Here is a 24,945-nt window from a genome sequence, read left to right on the forward strand (position 1 = left end):
AAATAAATCAATGGTTTTGTGTGAAGTCGGTGCTGTATATGTATTCTTGGGTTTAAATTCAATATATTCTTTTTCTTCACTAGGAATTTGTTCAGAAATGACATTTTTGAAAGAAGTTATGAAGTTTGATGGTTCTGGTAAATTTAAAAAACGCTATTTCTGTGTCTAGTAAATTGGTGTTATATGTTGGGACAAATTAAGTTCCTTTGTTCAAAACATTTGTTTGTTTCTCAGTCAATCCTGTGGATGAGATATTAATCACTATGTCCTTTGACTCCTTAGGTTCGGTTTTCCTTTTTCCTTTGGTTTGTCCTCTCCTGGTTTTGAACGTTTCCACTGCTTTTTTGTGTGGTTCGATCCGGTGGTTGGGTTGGTTGTTGTCCTTTGGACAAAAAAGATACTGTGGTGCTTGATACACTTTGTTGTGTTGTGTCTCTTTTCCCTTGGTTGCTCGTGGATGGTTCCCCATTGTCTTCTATCTGTAATGGTGGTCTTGTTGTTGCTAAATCTTTGTCTGAAACAACACTTTCTTCTGATGATGTAAATTGTTTTTTGTAAGGTCGATGTTGGGCATACATTTCGGCCCAAGTATACACTTCATTCAAACGATGATCAATCATATCTCTCTTAAATTTTCTTAGTTTTCTTTCTTGTAGATCATTTCCATAGCTTTCCAATTTGGTGTTCATCTCTTCCCAAAATTTTGTCCATTCATCACCGTGCATACGGGCTGACAGGTCTCGCTGGGTGTTGTAAATTTCTTCTTCTAATTCCTTCATGGATTTAGATAATTCTTCTATGATTAGAAGAATTAAATCTTGGGAGCACTTATTTAGTACTGCATGCCATTTATCCATGAATGCTTTGTTGTATTGCAGATGAAAGAGGAGAGGTTTAATCGCCAGCCTCAAACCTCTTGGTATACGCTGGTGTTTATGATATTGAATGAGCGTAGACGTGTGAAGTCTTTGATTGAGCTCCCTGCGCATGATGAATTCCAAGTTTTTCAATTGTTGTATGACCGAACCTTGATGTGACTCGAAGGTTTTAGAAGTTTTAATTAAGGCGTAGATTTCTGAGGCTTGTTCATTCGTGGATGCTTTTGTATCTGCGCGGTTTTCTGGAGTACTCGCAATGCTTTCAAAAGATGCCATCTTGTGGTGGGTGCTGGTGATATTATGGAGGCAGTTAAATGTATTCTAGAGGATTGGGTGGGTCACTAGCATTCCTTTTATTTTTGACTCTAAAGTTAGTCAACTTGACTATTTTATCAAAATTATTCTGTTTTTAGCGTGCTATAGGGTGTCAGAGGGCTGTCTGTCCCTGGGGTAATATATTCTGTGAATTAAGGTGCGAGACCTGCTGTCACGACCTGACCCTGTGCACAGCTCTAAATGTGAATTAGTTCCTTCTGTTCACAGTTTAAATGCAAATCAACATTTTATGAAACAATTCTGTTCATGATTACCTTCTCTGACAAATTTATTTTTCAAAGAATATTTTCTTTAATTCTGAATTTTTCAACAAGTTCGAAATATGCCACAATTCTGAATTATACATTCATTCTTTAAGTTATGACTTAAGGATTTCAACGTAATATTTCTTTAACAAGAACTCCTGATACATTCTGTATGTTATGAATCCATCTAAGAGTACAGTGTTGAAATGATGGCCCGATGCATTTCGGGACCTTGAGTCCCTTCTTCAGGGGACACTGTAAATAAAGACATTCAATATTTTATGTTACAATATATACAAAAACATCTTTTTGGTTGTCTATACGTTTCGAGTCTGGTTCGGTGAGCAAAACATTGAAATTTTTCATTTTCATACATTTCGTAATGACATATATCGAATTTTCAACCATTCACCATTGAAATGTTCCTGTATAGGCCTGGATGGGCAATACATCGAATTATAAAAAACCAAAGAGTTGATAAATTTTGAACTTTTGACGTGATGGTTAAAAAATGGATGAACTTGAGAAACTAAAAGAAAAGAAAATGATTCAAATTGGATTACTATGGTGGAAGTGTATGATTTGGAATACCGACGTATATACGGCTGTGCAACCTTCGTTTGGCCTGCTAAACCGGTGGGTCACCACTCATTGCTTTTTCAGCCTTGCTCTTCCCTCACGGGCTCTTGTCTATGCATTCTGGGCTGGCTCTGCTCTTCTGAAGGGATTGTGTCTGTGGGCGGGACCGCTTGGCTTGCGTCTGCTTTGTTCTCCTTGTGCTGTATCGTCTCTGTGATGCATGTGAACCGTGGTCACTGTCCTCTGATGTGGGCACTGACTGGGGTTTGGACAAAGGCACCTGAACAAGAATGTGAGGATGTGCCTTTTGAAGGGCAGACGTCACTGCGGCTGACAAACCCTGGACTGTACGGCTGAGCCCACCCACGTCAGAGTGTATGCCCTCCATGTAGGCAACCATCTGCCCCAATTTATTTTCATGGTCGCTGAAGGCATTGAGCAGGGTGGTCTGGCCCACACAAAGCTGACGCAGGAACTCTACACACTCAGCATTGATGGCAGCAGGGGTGACAGGTGCAGGCTCAGCGGTACCAGGTGTGAATGTAACACGTCCCCTCTTACGGACACGGCCAGCATCAGAGGAAGTGGATGGGAGGCTGGGCACTGCCCGTTGAGTGGCAGGTGCTGTAGCAGACTCCCCATCCCCTGTGCCTGACAACATGGATGCATCACCACTAGCATCAGATGATGAAGTACTCTGTGTCTGTGCCACGGATTCTTCCTGCAAACTCCTGTCCCCTTCAAATGTGCTGGTGAGCTCTGTCTCACTGGCCTCCAGTGCAGCTGTAGTGCTACTCTCCCCTGCACTGGTTTCCGGCTCCGGTTCCTCCGTGCACACTGGCGAATCTGCATGTGAGACAGATGCAGAGTTGTATAAATTACATCATCAGGACCAAGCTAATTAAACTATGCATACAGGGGATGCACAAATCAACATGCTGACCACCACACCCTGCACAAACATTGCAGCAACACACTACATACACTACAACAGTGTCTGCAACACTGACTACCTGCCATGACCGAGCCATGTTCAGGCCACACCGCACAACACCTTGCCGGTGGATGAAGTGTACCACACACAACTTCACATGCCTACAACTATCATGCACCCAAACTCAGTGACATTGACATGCCTCCAGGGACCGGGATGGGAGAACACACACACCTATTAGGACATGACAGTCCACAATGCCAAGTAGGCCATACTAAACAACATGTGCTACTCAGGGGCACCTCGTAGTCATACGTGTGAGCCTCAACAATCATGGTGCATGAGAAGTAGGAATACATGAACTCACACTCAGATAGTGGACCATTCAGTTTATCCCCTAATACATTTCCCACACCATCACAATGCAGAATGACCATGTGTATCCCAGCACACCTGGCTATGATAAAGCACGACATGGATGATCAACCTTTACATGAGCTGTTAGGCACAATGCCTGACACTAACACACATCCCTGCAGCCACTCACATGACACATCACTGCACCACACCGCAAACATGAAATGGCACACCGCTGCAACTGGCTCTGTATACATGCATTGGCTCCCAGGCAAAGTCACCCTCACCAAATACTCACCCCTGCCTTGCTGCCTATGCTCCTTCAGAAGTGCATCCAACTCTGGATTAGTCACTGCCAATATGCGGTACATCAGTGGTGTTAAGTTTCGCCGTGCCAGACGCCAAGTGCGTGGTAGCAGCCCCAAGGTTATCTCGGCCACGCTTTTTGCCAGCCGGCTGATGTTGTCCCACCTCTTGTGGCAGTGGGTGCGTTGTCTGTTGGATACCCCAGGGCCCGCACCTTGGCATCAATGGCCCTCCACACGGCCTTACGCTGGTGTACCTTGAGCTGCAGGTATGGGAGAAAAGTAGGGTAAGTTACCAGTTGCACAGTGTCATGTTCACACATCTATTACTACAGTAGCATTATGCAGAGTCTCGACATATTAGAATCCCACAAACACCCAAACTGGGGGACACCACACAAGGGCACTCTGCATGGGCCAAATAGTCATCATGGCATGCAAACATGAGGGCGTACAGGCTACATGCCAAACATACACACATGCAGGATGACTGCAATGAAAGCCCTCTGTGTGCCGCACACATCACCAGTCCCATGCATGTATGCCCCCCTGCCCAACAGCACACTCAATGATAACTTACCACTACATTGTGGCCACCATACAGCCTTGGGTACTGTGCCAGCACCTCATCCACTAGCACCTCCAGCTCCTCGCTTGTGAATGGGCTGGCACAGATCTTCTCTGTTCTTGCCATCCCTGTGGACATGTGACACCTGGCGGCAGGCACTTCAGGCAGCAGAAGGAGAGGGTCCCAGGCAGCAGCAGAAGAGGGTCCCAGGCAGAAGGCACTTCCAGCAGCAGCAGGAGAGGGTCCCAGGCAGCAGCAGGAGAGGGACCCAGGCAATAGGCACTTCAGACAGCAGCAGGAGAGGGTCCAAGGCAGCAGCAGGAAAGGGTCCCAGGCAGCAGCAGGAGAGGGTCCCAGGCAGCAGGCACTTCAGGCAGCAGCAGGAGAAGGTCCCAGGCAGCAGGCACTTCAGGCAGCAGCAGGAGAGGGTCCCAGGCAGCAGCAGGAGAGGGTCCCAGACAGCAGGCACTTCAGGCAGCTGCAGGAGAGGGTCCCAGGCAGCAGGCTCTGTGAGCAGTGGACATGTTGGGCTCACTCCCACAGATTTATAGCCCCATGGGCTCGTTTGTGAGGTGCAAAGCTGCAATTATCGGTTGTCCAGGTCTGCCTCATTCAAACCCATCCAATGATCATCTCCGTGGTGGCGGAACACGCCTTCCTCGATTTTCAAACCTGCATCATGCCACCGCAATCGTCGCTCTCATTGACTGTAGGCTATGTCCCATGGCGGTGATGCACCACAGGGGCTCGGGGTGAGCTACCGCAATGGTGCATCTTTCAAACCCATCCAATGACTGGCTTCGCGGTGGCGGAGCACTCCTTCCGCGATTTTCAAACCTGCATCATCCCACCGCAATCGTTGCTCCCATTGGCTGTAGGCTATGCCCCATGGAGGTGATGCACCACCGCGGACAGGCGGTAGCAACCGCCATATGTGTGGCGCAGCATGCCCACCACCAGCAACCCATGCCAATAGCTACCGCACTTGTGGACGGGGGTGGTGCTGGTGTCCATCTACCGCCTGTCCACGGCAGTGTGACGCCAGCACCACCCCCGTCCACAAGTGCGGTAGCTATTGGCATGAGTTGCTGGCGGTGGGCATGCTGCGCCACACATATGGCGGTGTGTACAGATGTTCAACTTGTACATTATCTGTTGTTGTGGTGGTTGTTGTTGTGCAGGGCTATCTGCGGATGGTAGAGACAGGCACACGTTCAGTCACCTGTGTGTGGTAAATGTGGCATTGACGTTCCATATGAGGACGTATGCTGGACTCTATTTGTTCATACCTGCAGCCCACTGTCTTGTATGCCAGTAGTCTCTTGTGTATGTTTTGTGTAGTGTTCTGTCTGTGATGCCACAATGACACCAGTGACTGGTGTTCTGTTGTGTCTCCCTATGTGCTTCAGAATGATCCTGCCCTACATACTGTACATATTTTAGACACACCATGGACATTGTCAGCACTGTAAATATTGCACTAAACTGATACTGCACAAAATCTGGTGCGTCAGTTATTTTATTTGGAAAGTGGACATGTGATTTGTGCGGGAATATTTAAATGAAGGTGGGGAATGATCAGTGAGTTGAAAGTCATGGTAGATGAGATGCAAGAGTAGACACCATGGATGTGGTGACCCAGTCTAACAGACAAGTACTATTGCCAAGGAAATGTGGGGAAAGACAGTCCAAACAGTCAATGCAGTAGGGAAGAGGGTTGCCATCAGGGCTGGCTCTGTGACTGGCGTGTGGCAGGTGCTTTGCCTACGGAGACTCCCAGGCTCTTCTTTGGACGCCCCCTTGATCTTTTTGGCAGTGGGGGACCTGCTGAGTGGCCAGCGGCATCAGAGGACTCGCCCCTCTCTGTTGGCACAGGGAAGGATGGTGCACTGTCATCCTGCGGCACAACAGGAGGGGGCAGAGGTTTTGGCTGGGACACAGGCCTGTCCCTCTGCAACGCCACTTGCTGGGCCATGAGGTCCACCATTTGACCTATACGTCTGTGTTAGAAATGGGATTTCTGGTTGGCTAAGGCTTGCGCCTAAGCTAGGCAGAAACCACCACTCTAGTTAGGGCAAGGAAGTTACACTCCAAAGATAACCACTGCTCATCCCCTTGGCAACGTGACACGAGCAGTAAGGCTGATCCCGGAGGCAATGTAAGTTAAGAATTTGTGCCCGGAACCACCAGCAACAATATCCCAGACCCCTTACAAACGGAACTCCACACAAGTTATCAAAAATAGCCTTTGTATTATCAAAACACATCAGATAGTAATCACACCATATACATTGTGCCAACTGGCACGGGCAATATTTACAAGGGATTACATACACAGGACAGGGCCTCATGGACCACTGTCAGGAACAAGCACTTGGTAGAACTAGCACTTTGCAAAAATAGCACTTTGTAGGAATAGCACTTAGAACATAGAACAATTATAAGAATAGCGCTTAGAACATAGAACAATTGTAGCACCAAATATTCATGGTAGCACACATCCAGTAACCACTGGTAAAAGGTAAGTACCCCCTACGCAACCCTAACCACCGTAGGAAAATATCACGCAGGGAACCATGAACTCACTAGCATAACTATACTAGGAAAAACAACCACCTAAGCATAAAAATACATTTAGGGGTATAGGCCAGAAGCTTTACACATGATGTATGAAAACACATTCAGCGGTGTAGATAAGACACATGATGCATAAAAACACATTCAGAGGTGTAGGTACACAGGGTGCGCAAAACATACTACACACAGTACATTTCCTAACACCCAAAGGATTAGCGCATGAATCATAATAGCACCTAAATCACATTTAGCTCAGAAATCACATTTAGCACATAACTCACATCAAAGTCCAGGTCGCGCCACTGCGCCAAAACCTAAATGTAGCAGCTGCCCACTACTTGCTGGGCAGCTGGGGACAATAGCAAGGGGCCTAAACGCTGCAGCTGTCACTAAGTGCTGCGCAGCTGGGGAAGGCCAAAGTAGGGATGAAGGAGTGTGACGCACACCTGAGTCCAAAGTTCATGTCCATAGGCAGAAACCTAAATGGTGCAGCTGTCCACTAATTGCTGGGCAGCTGGTAATGATAACTGCGACAGGGGCTCTCGCTAGCCCTCTAGATCAAAGATGCACCAAAACGTGGGAGCCCTCCAGGCTCTAGGAATACAAATTGCGCACATGGGAGCCCTACAAGCTCTTCAAACAGCTGTGCCCCCAAAAGGTGGTAGCCCTCTAGGCTCTAAACAAAATGTGTGCATCTCGGGGATCCCTTCTAGGCTCTGGAGGGGATAATGCGCCAACCGGTGGAGCCACACGGGGCTCAGGGACTACATAAACTGCCTCTGGAGGCCATCTGGCTCCGGACACAACTGTGGCCTCGTTGGAGCCCTCAGGCTCGGGAAGTGACCAGTACAATGTGGGGGCGGCCCACTGCCATCCGGGGCCACCCTACACGCCCCCTACCTATTGGGCCTTAAAACCGGCACCAATACTCAGCCGTCCGGAGCCCCCCAGCCCATTCTCACTCACCGGGCTTCTTCCTCTGGTGGGGGCTCCTTGGCCTCCACCTTCAATTAACCCGGGCCCCCTCCTGGGACCCGGGGCTTTACAGTCCACCGGCAGGTCTCTCTCCAACACACGGGAGCCCGGCTGGAACCGGCAACGCCATCTTGGTTGCTCCTCTTCCTCTGCTGCCCGTGCGTGCATGGGACTTCCTCCGAAACCGGAAGTCCCGTCCACCGCCAGGCATATGGCTGCCTGGCTTCCTGTTTTCGACCCGCGGCTGCGGCGGTGATCTCATTTTGGGCATAATGAGGGGTAGGCTCCCTAGGGGAAGAAATAAAAGTAAACACAGGGTGGGCACCCGTTAAAGGCTCCTATACCTATAAACGGGGTGGGCACCCGTGTAAATTTATAATGAGGAATCGGCCACAATGCAGGGTGGGCACCTGTAATGCCTGAACAAAATGGGGGAATCCCTATGCCGGGATTCCCTCAGTGGTGATCGCAGCCCTGCGCTGCCGGTGGGGGGGGGGGGGCTGGGGAGAGACAGAAGCGCTCCCAAAATAGTCAACGTGCTCTCCATCTGCTGGGAAATTTTTACAAGCAAATTAAAGCACTCCTCAGGTGCTGGGGCAAAGAAACAACCAAGCCCCCAAGGAATGACCCTTTAAAGCAGAAAGGAGGGGGTCCCAAGCAGCAAGGTCCAAAAGGAAAGTCCATCAGGCATCCAGGGGCTGGGCAGGGCCCACGGAAGCAAGCCGTCCACTGGGCCCCCAGCAGCAGCATGCCCCTGGTATATTCAAGTCAGGAAATAAGAACATTTAACATGAGGTCACAGGCTCTTTTTATACACAAAATCCCTTTGTCTCTAGGGTGCAGGGTGGGGGAAAAACAGACGCAGTTGGTTATGGAGCACTATATTGCTCAGCCCCTCTCCCCATTCACTGGCCAGGCTAGGGTCATCAGTCGCACCACAGGGGGCGGAGCCAGCATTGTGTGGGGAAAGCTCAGCCCTATTCAGGTCCCAGGTACAGCCCCTCCCTGCAATGAACATGCAGATCTCCCCATTCACCACCAGGGCAGACCCATGCTGACTTCTGGAGCCAGGCACACCAGTCAGCCCCAGCCAATCACAAGCCAGACAGTCACGGCGCAGACAACCCAACTTCTAGAAGTGGCACTTCCACACTAGACACATGAACGCCGCACACATCATCACGCAGCATTCAATCTCACGATTTCGGACATATCAAACTCGACCTTGCACTCCCCGCGCATCAGGAATTATCATGGACACACACATTCCCCATGCATTCCAATGGGAGGGCAGGCCAATCTCAGACACGCAGAGAGCGCACGCACTTTACACTGCGCCACAGTGCTAAAGTGCGCAAAGACCAGAAATCATTATACTGATGTCACATTAAAAAGGCAAAAAGTTCAGGGGTGAACCTGCCAGAAGGGCCAAGTCCAACAGTCTGTTGATGGACCTCCTCAGCAGGATGAGCTCATTTAAAAGTAAGTCCGACCGGCCACTTTGTCCCTGGTCCTGTTCATATGGTGAAGTGGTCCAGGGATGGTGTGCCAACCTCCTGATGTCTGGGGGGATCCTGGCCCTCCCACCTTCCCTGCTGCCATGGACCTGTTGCCTCACCACGATGGGTCCTCGCACACTCTCCCTGACCTCCACAGTTTGTGGTGTGTCCTGGTCGTCTCTTTGGACAGGGAGGGTGGTGGTGGTGGTGGTGGTGTCTGAGGTGGCAGCCGTGGAGGCACAGGGCGTGACTGCAGGGGTCTGCTGTGTAGTTGTTGGTACAGCAGACGTGGTGGTGGGGAGGATGGGGTCCTGGGCCCGGTTGGACCTTGGCACACCAGATGTGCCGGCCTGGAGCTCATCCTCCAAACTGTCCTGGGAGTCTACATAAGAGAGTCCATGTACCGGGGCTGGAGACTGGCTCTGCTGGTTGATGTTGTCCACAGCAGCAAGATCTTCATCACCTGTGGATTAGATGGAAAATGGTCAGTGTTGGGCGATGTGCAGGGATTCTGTTAGCTGCATGTCATCTGCTGTCTGTATACTACACAACTGAGACAACTTTTGTATTCTTGTTACAGGCAATACTGGCTGTTATTACATGGTGCATGCCAACATCATGAACTCATACATGTCCTGTGTCCAGGCACGGACTGGCCATAGCGGGCACCGGGCAATCCCCCGGTGCGCTGCAAGGGTGGGGGCTGGTTTTGGGCCCCTGGGGGCAGTTTTTGTTACAGGTGCAGCTGCAAAATCGGCCCTGTAACAAAATCGGCCAAAAACCGGCCCGGCACAGTCCTCGGCCAGCCCCCCCTCCCTGTGGGGAGGGGGGGGGGCAGGTTGAGCACTTTGCCAGGGCCGGTTGTGGTTCCCAGTCCGGCCCTGCCTGTGTCACTGCATTGCATGCAATTGGTGCCCTGTGTAGTATTGCAAGTCTCCCAGACAGAAACAGCTAGAGCTGTGAGGATGGCTACCTACCTGTTAGGTGAAGGTAGACAGTACAATGGCTGACACATGCTCCAGGGTGGGTGAGGCCTTCATGCTGTTGGAGTGTGGGACATGGGGCATGCTGGGAGTAGTGATACAGGCCTCCCACCCCCACACAGTCCTCCAATACAAGATGGCTACCTACCTGTTAGGTGAGGGTGGACAGTGCAATGGCTGACACATGCTCCAGGGTTGGTGAGGACTCCAGGCTGCTGGAGTGTGGGACAGGGGGCATGCTGGGAGTGGTAGTTATACTGTCCTCCCACCCCCACACAGTCCTCCAATACAAGATGGCTACCTGTCTGTTAGGTGAGGGTGATCAGTGCAATGGCTGACACCTTCTCCAGGGTGGGGGAGGCCTACGTGCTGCTGGAGTGTGGGACAGGGGGCATGCTTGGAGTGGTAGTGATACAGGCCTCCCACCCCACACATACCTCCAGTACAAGATGGCTACCTACCTGTTAGGTGAGGGTGGACAGTGCAATGGCTGACACCTGCTCCAGGGTGGATGAGGCCTCCGTGCTGCTGGAGTGTGGGACAGGGGGCATGCTGGAAGTGGTAGTGATACTGTCCTCCCATCCCCACACAGTCCTCCAATACAAGATGGCTACCTACCTGTTAGGTGAGGATGGACAGTGCAATGGCTGACACATGCTCAGGGTGGGTGAGGCCTCCATGCTGCTGGAGTGTGGGACAGGGGGCATGCTGGGAGTGGTAGTGATACAGGCCTCCCACCCCCACACAGTCCTCCAATACAAGATGGCTACTTACCTGTTAGGTGAGGGTGGACAGTGCAATGGCTGACACATGCCCCTGGGTGGGGAGGCCCCCATGCTGCTGGGGTGTGGGACAGGGGGCATGCTGGGAGTAGTGATACAGACCTCCCACCCCCACACAGTCCTCCAATAAAAGATGGCTACCTACCTGTTACGTGAGGGTGGACAGTGCAATGGCTGACACATGGCCCTGGATGGGGGAGGGCACCATGCTGCTGGGTTGTGGGACAGGGGGCATGCTGGGAGTAGTGATTGATACAGGCCTCCGACCCCCACACAGTCCTCCAATACAAGATGGCTACCTACCTGTTAGGTGAGGGTGGACAGTACAATAGCTGACACACGCTCCAGGGTGGGTGAGGTCTCCATGCTGCTGGAGTGTGAATAAGGGGCATGCTGGGAGTGGTAGTAGAGGCCTCCCTCCCCCAAACAGGCCTTACAGTGAAGATGGCTGGCTACCTGTTAGGTGAGGGTGAACAGTGCAATGGTGTTTGGGTTGTGAAAGGACGTACTTATCAGTGTGTTGTTTGGCATTTGTTTGTACTTACCAGGCTCTGTTCCCCAGGATACTCCTGTGAGACTCTCAGAATGCAGTATGGCAAGCACCTTCTCCTCCAATGGTGTGAATGTTTTCTGTGGGATGGGAGGGCCACTGCCAGTCACGTTCACCATCTCCCAGTTCCTGCTCCTCTTCTCTTTGACAACCCTCTTGAGATCATGCCACCGCTTTATGATCTCCTTCTTGGATCTTGGGGTGGTCCCTACTGCATTGACCCTTTGGATTATCCTTTCCCACATTTGTGTCCTTGTGGCTAATGGTGTCTGTTGGACCAGGCTACCAAACAGTTGTGGTTCCACTCTCACTATCTCATTGACAATGACTGTCAACTCACCCTGTGTGAATTTTGGCATTTTCTGTACTGCCATGGTGGTTGGTGTTTGCATTGTTTGTGGGTGCAGGGGTGGAATGTTGGGGGTGTGGTGTTGAGGTGTGAGATATGTTGTGTGCTGGGGAGTTTTAGTGCTGGTGTGATGGTGGTGGTGGTGATGTGTGTGTGCTGTGCTATTTTGCCTCTCCTCTCAGATCTGGTGTATGCCCTTCTCTTCTGGAGTGTTGCAAATAATTGTGGTCAGTGAAGGACCTGTCTTTATACTCAGCTGTGTGGGTGTGTCCAATTGAGCCTTTCCTGTGAGGTGTATTGTGGGTGTTGTCCTGGGAGTATTTTATTATTATTATTTTATTTTTACATTGGTATGTGTTTTGTGTATTTGATGGGCATGGCTTCTTTTATTTGTGCTCAGTTAGGCATCGTTGCAGTGTTTTGGCTACATCCGCCATGTTTTTCATGTAAAGTCTGCTGCGGTGGCTATGCTGCAGCTCTTCTGCTGTCTCTCCCATTCACTGCAGTGTGCAACCGTGGAAGTTGATCCAAATTTGACCATGGGTTATCCGCGGTCCCGGCGGGCGGTTGTTTTCCGACTCCATGGTGGTTGGGGTGATTTTCAGCCCGCTAATCTAATGGTCCCCTAATACACCTCTTTCTCTCAACAGACTGCACCAAATGCCCACTGTCACCAAAATCAAAAACAAAAAGCTCTGCAAAACAAAATGAATTCAATCAATCAATCAATCAGTCAACTTGTAGAGGACACTACTTACCCGCGAGGGTCTCAAGGCGCTGGGGTGGGGGGGGGTGCAGCTACTGTTCGAAGAGCCAGGTCTTGAAGAGCCTTCTGAAGGTGAGGAGGTCTTGGGTCCGACCCAGATTGGTAGAGAGCGTGTTCCAGGTCTTACCAGTGAGGAAGGAGTAGGATATGCTGCTGGAGGTCGTTCGTTGGATGTGCAGGACGGCGGCGAGAGCGAGACTGGCGGAGCGGAGCTGGCGAGCGGGGGTGTAGAAGTTGAGTCTACTGTTCAGGTAGGCTGGTCCGGTGTTGTGGAGCGCTTTGTGTGCGTGGGTGAGGAGCTTGAAGGTGATCCTCTTGTTGACGGAGAGCCAGTGCAGGTCTCTTAGGTGGAGGGTAATGTGGCTGCACCGAGGGGTGTTGAGGATCAGGCGGGTGGAGGCGTTTTGGATGCGTTGCAGCCGTCATAGGTGTTTGGCCAGGATTCCTGCATAGAGTGCGTTGCCGTAGTCCAGCCTGCTGCTGATGAGGGCTTGGGTCACTGTTCTTCTGATTTCGGTTGGGATCCATTTGTAGATCTTGCGAAGCATGCGTAGGGTATGGTAGCAGGAGGAGGAGATGAAGTTGCCCTGTTTCGACATGGAGAGGGAGGAGTTGAGGATGAATCCTAGGTTGTGTGCGTGGCCCGTGGGTGTCGGTGCTGTTCCCAGTGTGGTCAGCCACCAGGATTCATCCCAGGCAGAGGGGGTGGAGCCGAGGATGAGGACCTCTGTCTTGTCCGAGTTCAGTTTTAGGCGGCTGCTTCTCATCCACTCAGCGACGGCCTTCATTCCCTCGTGGAGGTTGGTTTTGGCGGTGTGCGGCTCCTTGGTGAGGGAGAGGATGAGCTGGGTGTCGTCGGCGTAGAAAATGATGTTCAGGTTGTGCTGGCGGGCCACTTGTGTGAGGGGGGCCATGTAGATGTTTAACAGGGTCGGGCTGAGGGATGAGCCCTGGGGTACGCCGCAGATGATGTCGGTGGCTTCGGATCGGAAGGGTGGGAGGCGGACTTTCTGCGTTCTGCCGGAGAGGAAGGACGTGGTCCAGTCCAGGGCCTTCACCTGGACTCCGGCTTCTTGAAGGTGTGTTCTTAGTGTGTGGTGGCAGACTGTGTTGAAGGCGGCTGACAGGTCCAGGAGGATGAGGGCTGAAGTTTTGCTGTTGTCTAGTTGGCACCTGATGTCGTCTGTGGCGGTGATGAGGGCTGTCTCAGTGCTGTAGTTTCATCTGAATCCGGACTGGGATGGATCTAAGATGTTGTTGTCCTCGAGGTGATGGGTCAGTTGTATGTTGGCGATTTTCTCGATGACCTTTGCCGGGAAGGGGAGCAGGGAGATTCAAACGTTTCTGAACAGGAATAGAAGAAAAAGAAGTGAAGAGAAGAGAGAAGCAAGGAAATGAAAGGAAAGGAAAGGCAAGGGAAGGGAAGGAGGGGTAAAGATAGAAGACAAGAGAAAACAAGACAAGACAAAAGAAGAGTAGAGAATGCGAGGGAAGAGTAGGGTAGAGAGAAGAGAAGAGAAGAGAAGAGAAGAGAAGAGAAGAGAAGAGAAGAGAAGAGAAGAGAAGAGAAGAGAAGAGAAGAGAAGAGAAGAGAAGAGAAGAGAAGAGAAGGGAAGGGAAGGGAAGGGAAGGAAAGGGGGTGGATGTAAAGAAAGAAGAAATGGAGAAAGGGAGAAGAGCAGGCAGTAAAGAATGAGGTAAAGAAAGGGAGTTTGAAAGGGTACTAAGGACAGGTTAAGAGAAAGACGGTATATGGCAAGGAAAGTGCTGGGTACAGAAGGGAATGGAAAAGTGCTGGGAAGAGAGGAACGGAATGAGTGAGAATTGAAAGGATGCAGGAAATGAGAGAGTATTAGAGAGTAGGGGGTAAAAGAAAGGGCGAAGGGAATAAATCTCAAATTAAAAGATGGAATTGGTAGTAAAGGAATTGTGGAGCAGAGGAAAATGGGAACCTGTGATGAAGGAAATGGAAGGCAAGATGAGATTAGGGGCTGGGGTAAGACTGGAGAAGGGAGTGGGTGAAGGTGGAAGGGAGGCAAGAAATGGACAATGACAGGAAGGGACAGGTCTGAACATGTCAAATAGAATGATGGGTAGGTAAGCATAGTTCAGTAGGGTGGCTATTTTTTTTCAAGATTGGGGTGAAAGAATGGGGGTGAATAAATAAGTATTAAGGTCAATTGGAATTTCAAGCCTATTTCAAGGTAATTTTCAGTTTGGTTTCAGGTTCAGTTTTCAGTTCAGTTTGGTATTCAGTTACGTTTTGGTTTGGTCCATTCACTCCCCATCTACCCTTAGACCCACCCCTGCCTCCTTCCTTTTTGGAGCTTGCTCAGCCATTGCACCTTTAGCCTCTCGCTGTCCCTGCTCCAGCCGCCAGCAGTGGTCCTCTCCGTCGAATGTCCCTGTTTGAAATGCTGCAGCTGCCTGGTAACCAGCCTTTTATACCAAGGACCCTCACAATGGAGAATTTTCAACATGTCATCATACAACGCGACTTTGTGGGTGATGCCATGTGTTTCAATCTAAGAGGAGAGGCAAACATGGCACAGGTATTGTCCAATTTCTTAACAAACTCCAACTATTTAGTCACAGACATGATCCCACAATTAACCTGAAAGAAGATCCCATCCTACCCGACATACTTCCCCCGACAGTGAGTTCTCCTTTTCTCTTTGCTGCAGCAGGCCTCCACGCTGCGCGTACCCTTGGCCTTGTGACCTCACACTCGATTGTCTGCACGTCATTAGTGTTCTGTTCCCAGGATTCTGCTTCTGCTGCTGCTGCTGGGAAGGCATGGACCTTTAACATGAATTTTAGAATGGGCAGACATTACTTCAGAATATGAATGAAAAAAATAAAACTTTTTTGTGTTTGGAGTTTTATAAAGCGTGAACTAGCCCCAAAGGTATCAAAGCGCTTTACATGAGTTGCGTTAAAGACCCACATTCCAGACAGAACCCGTCCACAAATCTGCCCACACCTCATTTTATTCATTATCCACTAGCCCCCTAGACCATAGGTGCAACCTTAATCACTACTTGTCTGCTCTATCTGTCACTACTCACCTGCTCACCTCAAGCCACAGCCAACCCTTTAGAGTCGCACTCCTGCCGTACCTCAGTCATGTCCATCTGCCCCATCTTGTGCCAACATATTCTTTTGCCACCTCTCATCACTACCAACTTGACGAACAAACCCCAGCCCCCCTTTCTACCCAGCTCCAAGCACACCCCTGCTCCAATTCAGACACAACCCACCTGCTCCCACACTCCTGCCACCACCTCCCATCACTACCAACTTGACGCTCAGATCCCTGCCCCCCTTACTACCCAGCTGGAAGCACACCCCTGCTCAAATTGAGAAACAACCCACCTGCTCCCACACTCTTGCCACCACCTCCCATCACTATCAGCAGGGATGCGCCAGTTATTGTGCGCCAGTCCTCCGCCACCATGGATGTGCCGCATTTACATTGCGGCACACCTTGGCGCAGAAACGGCACAGATGCATGACGCATCTGTACCGTAAAGGCGGCACATTGCTGGAGTTGCGTAGCAGGCGCGACACAGCTCCAGCAATGCTCAGGGGTGCCCTATTTCTACAATGCTGCGTCAATCTTTACGCCTGCTTCAAGCAGGCGCAAGGTTTAGACGCAGCATGAGCTCAAAAGTGACTGAGTGAAATCTTGTAGATGTCTCTCAGCCACTTTTAGGAGGGGTTCCTGCACCGGAACGCCCCCCCCCCCTGCTCAGGAACGCCTCCTTTTTTACAACGTGACGCATCTCCCAGATGCGTCACATTGTAAATACCCCGCAGCATGACGCATCTTTTGCGCTGCCGCTGCGTCACAAAAGGGATGAAACAGCGGCGTAAAAGAGGCGCAAGGGGCTTATATATCTGCCCCACTGCATTTAGAGACAGACAATGCTTAGTTGTAGAAGGACACTACATAATGTAGAGTAGCAGGATAGAGAAAAGAGTTGAATTTGTGGTAAAACGGCACAGATGCATGACGCATCTGTACCGTAAAGGCGGCACATTGCTGGAGTTGCGTCGCAGGCGCGACACAGCTCCAGCAATGCTCAGGGGTGCCCTATTTCTACAATGCTGCGTCAATCTTTACGCCTGCTTCAAGCAGGCGCAAGGTTTAGACGCAGCATGAGCTCAAAAGTGACTGAGTGAAATCTTGTAGATGTCTCTCAGCCACTTTTAGGAGGGGTTCCTGCACCGGACCGCCCCCCCCCCCCCTGCTCAGGAACGCCTCCTTTTTTACAATGTGAGATGCGTCACATTGTAAATACCCCGCAGCATGGCGCATCTTTTGCGCTGCCGCTGCGTCACAAAAGAGATGAAACGGCGGCGTAAAAGAGGCGCAAGGGGCTTATATATCTGCCCCACTGCATTTAGAGACAGACAATGCTTAGTTGTAGAAGGACACTACATAATGTCGAGTAGCAGGATAGAGAAATGAGTTGAATTTTGTTAAAACGATGTGAATGTTCAATACATTGCAGGTCTCAGATTCAAATCCCACCGGGCACACAAAAAGTGATGGAAGGAATGCTTGAAAACAGTTAAAATCACTGGCAATCATTTGAAGTAGTATTCAAATCCATTTTTTCGTCCACCATGCCACTCTAGAGTCTTTTTTATGCAAATCAGTTCTGAACTTGCTGCTTACGGAAAAAGTTCATCCTGAACTGCCAGAGGAGGACCCCTGCTGAATGGGAGACAAGCACCGTCGGACCAGTTTCAGCCTTATTAGATCTCATCAGTGAGATATTGCTTGGTTCCTTTGACACCTCTAGCAAGAGACCTGTGGCTTGTCCTGAGAGTATGGTGATCCCTTCATGCATGAAACTGCACTGATGAGATGTATAGCTCTGAATACAGATACTTTGGCACTCTCATCTGAGTAAGAGGAGTGTTCTAAATTGTTTGAAGGAGAAGACTACACAGACTGAGGTTTCTTCACAATCTGGAGAGACAGCCATTTTAGAATTCACAGGTTTGACTAAACATCATACATCTGAGAAGAACTAACCCATCTGATGCTTCTAAGAAGTGAGACAACCACTACAAAACAATTCCTGACCTTCCAAGGCACTAAACATAGGAGACAAATACTCCGGACTTCACTGGCAGAGGGATACAACATCATGAAGAGGAGTAAGATAGTCTAATGGATTTTGAGTTAATGGCAAAAAAGTTCTGTATATTAGCTATACAGCAGTGTTTTTTAACCTGTGGATTGTGGATCTCCGGGGGTCAGCAAACATACGCAGGGGGTCTTTGACTGCTTCAAAAAATAAATAGGAATATCAGAGCGTGTATAACTAAAGAAGCAAATGTAAAATTGAACATTTTAAAATGTTCTGTAAATGTGAACAAATTTGAAATTGGAGGCCTAAAATTAAGCTTGTACGCTCAGATTGACTCCGACACAATACAAGACCATCAAACAGAATATACTGTGGACGGTGGGTCGCCTTAATTGAATTTAGAAAAGCTCCATCATCCCATTAATATGAAAATTGTGATTCTTTTTAAATATCAGTATGTGAATTGATTAAATATGTATTCATTTGTGTATTGCTTGGAAGTTCAAATCATCAAAATTGATTAGGCAGGGGTTTCTGGCTTACAGTAATGGCTCAGAGGGGTCTCCAGATTCCAATACTTATTCAGTGGAGGTCCCTGTATTCCAGTAATAATTAAGTGGGGGTACACAGAAGTCAAAAGATTAAAAGCTGCTGGCCTATAGTTCAGATCTCAGGTTAAAATCTTTTCAGAATCAACTTACACTTTCATCCTTCAGAGTCTTTTGTTAAAAGTAATAGTCATCTGATTAATAATCTGGGATATCACACACTAAGCTTTCAACTTTAAGGTAATGACTTCCAATTAATGAAGTTGGAAGAGGAAGTAAGATACTGGCGTTCCTAGTCCTGGGCACATGGACACATGGACACAGATTGTAATTGAAAGGGGCAAGATATGATAACTTGCACTGGAAATCTCACAGAGTAAGATCTTCCTCTTCCATTGGCCTTACTGGGCATTCTGCTATACTACTTACTGCTCTCTCCTTTTGTCCATGAACATACATTTATCACTGTAAAATGTTCCATTGGAAACCTACCTTGAAAATGCAATTGCACTGCAGTAAACCAAATGCAGACGGTGGAAAGTTGGCAGGTCACTATGTTTAGAAATATCTACATACTTGTGAGTTCTTGGGGGCATAGGGGAAGGGATTTCTCTACAAAGAAAAATGATTTCCCTTTGGAGAAAAACAAATTGAAAATGTGTAATTGCACAATGGGGATGACTTCAAATGCAGATGAGATGCCTGTATGTATAAAAGAAGCATAACATTTTTGCTGGTGGATGGTAAGGGTGCCATGGCTTTTCATGAATGTTGGCATGAATGAAACATTAAGTAAAATTTTAGTGGTAGAGCATTGTAAATTATCAATTTTTTCATGAAAATGATGTTGAAGCTTTTACCACATTTGTTGGACCTTTCAGTATAAATGTACTGATACGTATTGTGCAGTCGCCTCTGCTGTGTTAAGAATATATTGCATCTTAATTTATCTTAATCTTAATCTTTGATTCACCGCCTCAGCTCAGAGTGCCTCAGGGCTCCTACCTGAGCCCCTCTCTCTTCAACATCTACGTGGCCCATTAACAGCCATCATCAGGAAGCACAGGCTTAACATTATCTCCTAAACCGACGACACCCACAGTTGCCAAGAGCAACTTCCACAAAGGGATAAACGCTGTCGCGACCTGGAAGAAGGACAGCTGCCACAAGCTAAACACAGGAAAGACCAAAGTCCTCCTCCTCCAAAGTCTTCGTCCTGATGCCCCGCAGTTCCTGCACTTCCAATCACACCCACAGACCATGGACGAAATCTCTGCATCATCTTGGACTCCTCACTCACCATGACCCAACAGATCAAAACTGTCTCTTCATCCTGCTTTCAGACGCTACGCCTGCTCTGAAAGACCTTGAAGTATATCCCAGAGTCCAGAAAGATGGTCATCCATGCACTCATCAGCAGGTGACTCAACAACGGCAATGCACTCTACACTGGCATCACACAGAAACTCCTCAAGAAACTGCAAAGCATCCAGAACCCCTCTGCCAGACTTATCATCAACATCCCCCACCACAGCCACATCACCAGCCACCTGAGAGAGCTCCACTGGCTCCCTACCAACAAACGAATCACCTTCAAGTTCCTCACACATACCTACAAAGCCCTACATGACACAGGACCTGCATACCTCAAACACAGCCTCTCATTTCACGCACCCACCAGAGACTTCCGCTCTGCCCAACTGGCCCTGGCCAACACCTCACATATCTGCAAGACCATGGTGGGGAAAAATCCTTCTCCTACCTTGTAGCAAAGACCTGGAACACCCTGCCTCTCCCCTTAAGGCAATCACCGTCACTGCTCCAATTCTGGAAGGACCTCAAGACCTGGCTCTTGATTGAACCACAAGTGCCTTGCAACAGATCTGCAGTCCTCCCCACCCCATGCCTTGAGACCCTTAAGGGTGAGTAGGTGCACTTTACAAGCCACTTGATTGATTTTTATCATATGCTTATTCTTAACAAAGAAAAAAAGTGCAGCCCTTCAGGAGACCTCCACACAGTTTGATACATCCGAAAAATTACAAGATTGTCACTCAAATGATGGGAGAGAAAACTGGCTGATAAATGAATTTAGTTTCTCTCTCTTTTTCTTTTCTCTCTATCTCTCACACTTGTAATGGAAGCAATATGTTCCTCAGTTTTCAAAGGAAGAGAAGTGGCAAAAAGTAGGGGAATAACGTACGAGTGCCACCTGGACTGTGCAGATTATTTGCATAACTATGTTGGTTGAGGTCTCATAATTTTCATTCCTCGCTATTAGGTCTCTCTTCAATTGTTTTTTTTTTCAATTAATTTTTTATGGTTAAAAAAAAGAAGCACAAACAGTCCAGCCAGAAAAAATATAAGCAAAGCATTATTGAAAAGCAAATGCAAAACAAACAGAGAACAAGACAAAAAAAATAAGACAAAAACAAAAAAAAAAAAAAAAAGACCAAGGAAGTGGGATTTCTCCTGAGCCATCTATATATCCATATAGCCATCGTATCTATCAATTGGGTATGCGCAGATGTTTTACAGCTCTTCTAAACCCTCCAATGGACCTGTATTTTTGCAGTTCTTGAGTTCCCCTAGCTTTGGCAAGTGCCCTTTCCCTTTCCCCAGTTTCTTTAAGAATTAGCCACCATTCCATCTCCGTAGGGGATTTAGGGGAGATCCAGGCTCTAGCTATCGCCAACCGGGCAGCAACCAGCATAATTGTCAACATAGGCCTATTCTGCTCACAGTCATCCTTATACCCTAACATCCTTTCAGTTACTGAGAGCATGAGGTCCCTACCTCATCTATCTTTAATTGCTACTATATCTTATCCCAAAACACCTTCAGGGAAGGGCACAGAACAAATATATGAAAAATACCAGCCGCATATAGCCTGCATTTAGGGCAGTTCTGACGTGCCCCTCCATGAGTCTCTCTTCAATGTGGAGACAAAAAACAGATCTGATAGTTACCACCAGGAAATGATTTAACACCTCGTAATTTTTTAAAAGAGCCTGTATGCATTACTTAACTGTAGCTACAAAATAGTTGATATATTCGTAATAGAAGTATCTCGCACTTGGTCTGTATGGTTTCTGACATTACAACAAAAACCACTACGGTAGGGTAGGACCCGGGGGAATATTTAAAGATCAAGCTCTGGGAACGGCCCCCACAGATACAGAACAACAAAGGAGTACCAGAGGGTCTGGAAAAAAGGTGGGTTTATAGTGTGTGGAGAACAGGCAAACAACAAAAGACCCCTGAACTGACCAATAAAACGTGGTATACAATGACAACTTGATATATGGTCAGAGATACCCATCAGTCACCACTCGGAACCGCCCTTCATCATTTGGGATTTTTTCAAAACCATCTATGCAGATATGTTTTCTTCAGACAGAAAGAGACCAGGATGTAAATAGATCTCTTCCACTGAACAAACAATAGTATGGTTTACCACTCCTCGAAACTGGTGAGTGGTCAAGTGTGGTGTGACTGGGGGAGTGCAGTGCAGAAAAAGTTTTTGCGTGAAAAAATAATAAACATAAAGAGGTGTATTTAAAATTGGATGAGGGAGCATAGAACAGTCTTTATTCGGATGATGCTCACTCCGCCAATGTTAAAAATTTGTTAAAGACAGTTTGAAAAATGAGCTGTCTAGAGGTGGAACCAGGTTGACATGTTTCAGCAACAAGTGGACACAATTGTCCTTGCTTTCTTCAGGACCTTTACAGCAAATAAACGCTACTGCATACATAAAATAAATGATAACTGACAACTAAAAGACAAGTATGACAGACAAGTACAGAGATCACCTGCAGTTTCCAGGTGAAGAGTCTTGTCTTTAGCTTACAGCTTATGTCGTTCACTAGAAGGTCAGAACAGGAAAGGGTCACAAGTCAGACAGACTGACTACACACACACAACCTCACATAAAAGCTAGGCCTAATAAGTGTAGACCTTAGACTAAGTCAAACTAATAGTGCTGACTATGAACACTCGTAGAAGTAGTGTAGTTAGTATACCATGTCTGGATATATAGTTTTTATGCCAAATATAAGAAAGTACATCTTACCATAGCTTGTAAGAAGTGAAGACCTCACCCCACCTGGCAGTGGCTCAGGAGTAGAGTGAAGCACCGCTCTATAGAACACGAACAAAATGAATGAAAACATGTTTGGTGAGCTTAGTGGCCTGCCGTTTGCAATGGATAGTGCTCTTGTGTTCTAATATCCTGATGCGTATTTTACGTGTGGTCATTCCCACATACTTGTATCCACATGGGCATGGGATGAGATAGACTAGTCGTTCACTATTACAGTTAGTGAATTTCATTTGTTTCCAAGGTCTCAATGTTCCTATATCGATCTCCGTTGAGAGATAGGTTGGTGCACACAAGACCCCTTGAAGAACAACCTAGGGCTCTGGGGTCACTATGGGACCTCCCACCAGTCACAGGACATCACCCTTGTGGTGCATGTCAAGCCTGCCCACAAACTAAAAAAACGACGGAGGCCACTAAGCTCACCACACACTTTCTAGAAGCTAATCATCCTTCTACTGCATTCCAATGGACTGTGCTAGAACAACCCTTCATTCCTTCCCACACTGCGGATGTAGCAAAATTCCTCCTTTTGAAGGAACAGAAATGGGTCCTCAAGCTTAACACCCACGCAACGGGCTCAACGATGAAATTCCTTGGTCCACCCTGTGAGCATACCAATATCTATAGTCTCATTATCGACACCAGCCCCTGTCATTAACATCTTCTGCCACATAACCACACAGCCCTGTCAATATTATGACTTGCAACCCAATCCATTGTGCTTGGTTTTGAGAGAATAACATAACTTTTCAGAGGTATATTTTTTATAAACAATATTTTTTATCAACACTACTTATTATTCCATACAGGAGACGGCCGTGTCTGATTTTACCCTGCCGACCTGCTCTTGCTATGATGCAGCCTTTTATAACTTGGGTGTTCATCTCGCTCCCGCTATTGTGGTTAAGAGGAGTACTCCTCTTCTTTAAGGTGTCTAAGCCTGCGATCATCTGTTATAGCCTTATGGATACAAATGCGGGCGATAAATAAACCCACAAATTTGAAGCGATCGGCTAGATAATCAAGTATACAAACACACTGGTTACCCAGGTAACGTACCACCACGAATGACGAGCGCTGTAACTTCTTGGCTCGTTAGCTAGCCAATCACAGGGCACGATGAGCCTGTCACGTGTCCATTTCGGCCAATCAGGATTCACCTTTTAATGAGACACGAATCGACCGTTCGGTGCCTCCCCAGTCGATTCAGACGCCGGCCCGGAAGTACCGACGGTTAGGTAAGACTGCCACGTTTTTTTGCGGTAGCGAACAAGACATTAAGCGATAGTCTTCAGTTTAACAATTAGTATGCACCTTGCTACGGATACATGAGCCTTATTTTCGGGGATACTCGGTAATATGCTAAATCTGTAAACTATCTTCGAGAGGCTCACAAGACTGATGTGGAGTTGTATGATACGACTCTGCATATTCCGTATTTTTAAACCTCCTGTACACGTTCAGTCTATTGAAGGCTTTTTTATTATTCAGGTTTCTGTACACTTTGGAAAAACATGTTTTCATTCATTTTGTTCGTGTTTTATAGAGCGATGCTTCACTCTACTCCTGAGCCACTGCCAGGTGGGGTGAGGTCTTCACTTCTTACAAGCTATGGTAAGATGTACTTTCGTATATTTGGCATATAAACTATATATCCAGACATGGTATACTAACTACACTACTTTTACGAGTGTTCATAGTCAGCACTATCAGTTTGACTTAGTCTAAAGTCTACACTTATTAGGCCTAGCTTTTATGTGAGGTTGTGTGTGTGTAGTCAGTCTGTCTGACTTGTGACCCTTTCTTGTTCTGACCTTCTAGTGAACGACATAAGCTGTAAGCTAAAGACAAGACTCATCACCTGGAAACTGCAGGTGATCTCTGTACTTGTCTGTCATACTTGTCTTTTAGTTGTCACTTATTATTTAATTTATGTATGCAGTAACGTTTATTTGTTGTAAAGGTCCTGAAGAAAGCAAGGACAATTGTGTCCACTTGTTGCTGAAACATGTCGACCTGGTTCCACCTCTAGACAGCGCATTTTTCAAACTGTCTTTAACAAATTTTTAATATTGGCGGAGTGAGCATCATCCGAATAAAGACTGTTCTATGCTCCCTCATCCAATTTTAAATACACCTCTTTATGTTTATTATTTTTTCACGCAAAAAAAATTCTGCACTGCACTCCCCCAGTCACACCACACTTGACCACTCACCAGTTTCGAGGAGTGGTAAACCATACATTTGTTTGTTCAGTGGAAGAGATCTATTTACATCCTGGTCTCTTTCTGTCTGAAGAAAACATATCTGCATAGATGGTTTTGAAAAAATCTCAAATGATGAAGGGCGGTTCCGAGTGGTGACTGATGGGTATCTCTGACCATCTATCAGGTTGTCATTGTATACCACGTTTTATTGGTCAGTTCAGGGGTCTTTTGTTGTTTCCCTGGTTTCTGACATTATCACATTCTGAAATATTGAGCTATGGCACAAGGCAAACCTGT

This window comes from Lissotriton vulgaris, chromosome 5 (assembly GCF_964263255.1).
Source record: "Lissotriton vulgaris chromosome 5, aLisVul1.2, whole genome shotgun sequence".
Lineage (NCBI taxonomy): Eukaryota > Metazoa > Chordata > Amphibia > Caudata > Salamandridae > Lissotriton > Lissotriton vulgaris.